The sequence below is a fragment of the Sinocyclocheilus grahami genome, unplaced genomic scaffold, assembly GCF_001515645.1.
Source record: "Sinocyclocheilus grahami isolate Dianchi unplaced genomic scaffold, SAMN03320097.WGS_v1.1 scaffold408.1, whole genome shotgun sequence".
NCBI lineage: Eukaryota > Metazoa > Chordata > Actinopteri > Cypriniformes > Cyprinidae > Sinocyclocheilus > Sinocyclocheilus grahami.
Window position 1 is genome coordinate 55,742 of NW_015505587.1, and position 437 is coordinate 56,178.

The window sequence follows — 437 nt, forward strand, 5'->3', positions numbered from 1 at the left end:
GAAGGATACACCTGTGTATCCTCACTCATAACTCCTCGGGAAGCTTCCTCACTCCTTGTTCCTCGCGTTGCAATTAGTGAATCTGGATGTCCTTCAAGATGGCTGAGTTCAATCGGTTTCCGGGTCACCTACAGACAATGAGAGAACAAGATACAGGGCAAGGGAAATCAGGGGGAGGAGTCGTAGTCTTGCGTCATTCCCTGTATGACTTTTAGTACACAAGACAGAGTTGTCGGGATTCTTCCTAGTTAAATATTGTATAATATGTGACCCCCAGTTGCTGATCCATTGTGCAAACCACAGCAACTTTGATACCCAAAACAGTCATGTAGTATGAAAGAAACAGCGATCCGATTGGCCACAGTGTCATAAATTCACGGCACTCACACAAATTAGAGATGTTATGGCTAAGGACATCCTTAGACCAACAAGTGAAT

General features: G+C 44.4%; 1 protein-coding gene and 1 long non-coding RNA gene across 3 annotated transcripts in view; one reads left to right on the forward strand and one right to left on the reverse strand.

Moving 5' to 3' along the window:
- LOC107550804 (tumor necrosis factor receptor superfamily member 5) overlaps positions 1-437 on the forward strand; it is an 11,115-nt gene that overhangs the window by 5,175 nt on the left and 5,503 nt on the right. The window lies entirely within an intron of this gene.
- Positions 1-437, reverse strand: part of LOC107550820 (uncharacterized) — a 5,145-nt gene that overhangs the window by 1,990 nt on the left and 2,718 nt on the right. The window lies entirely within an intron of this gene.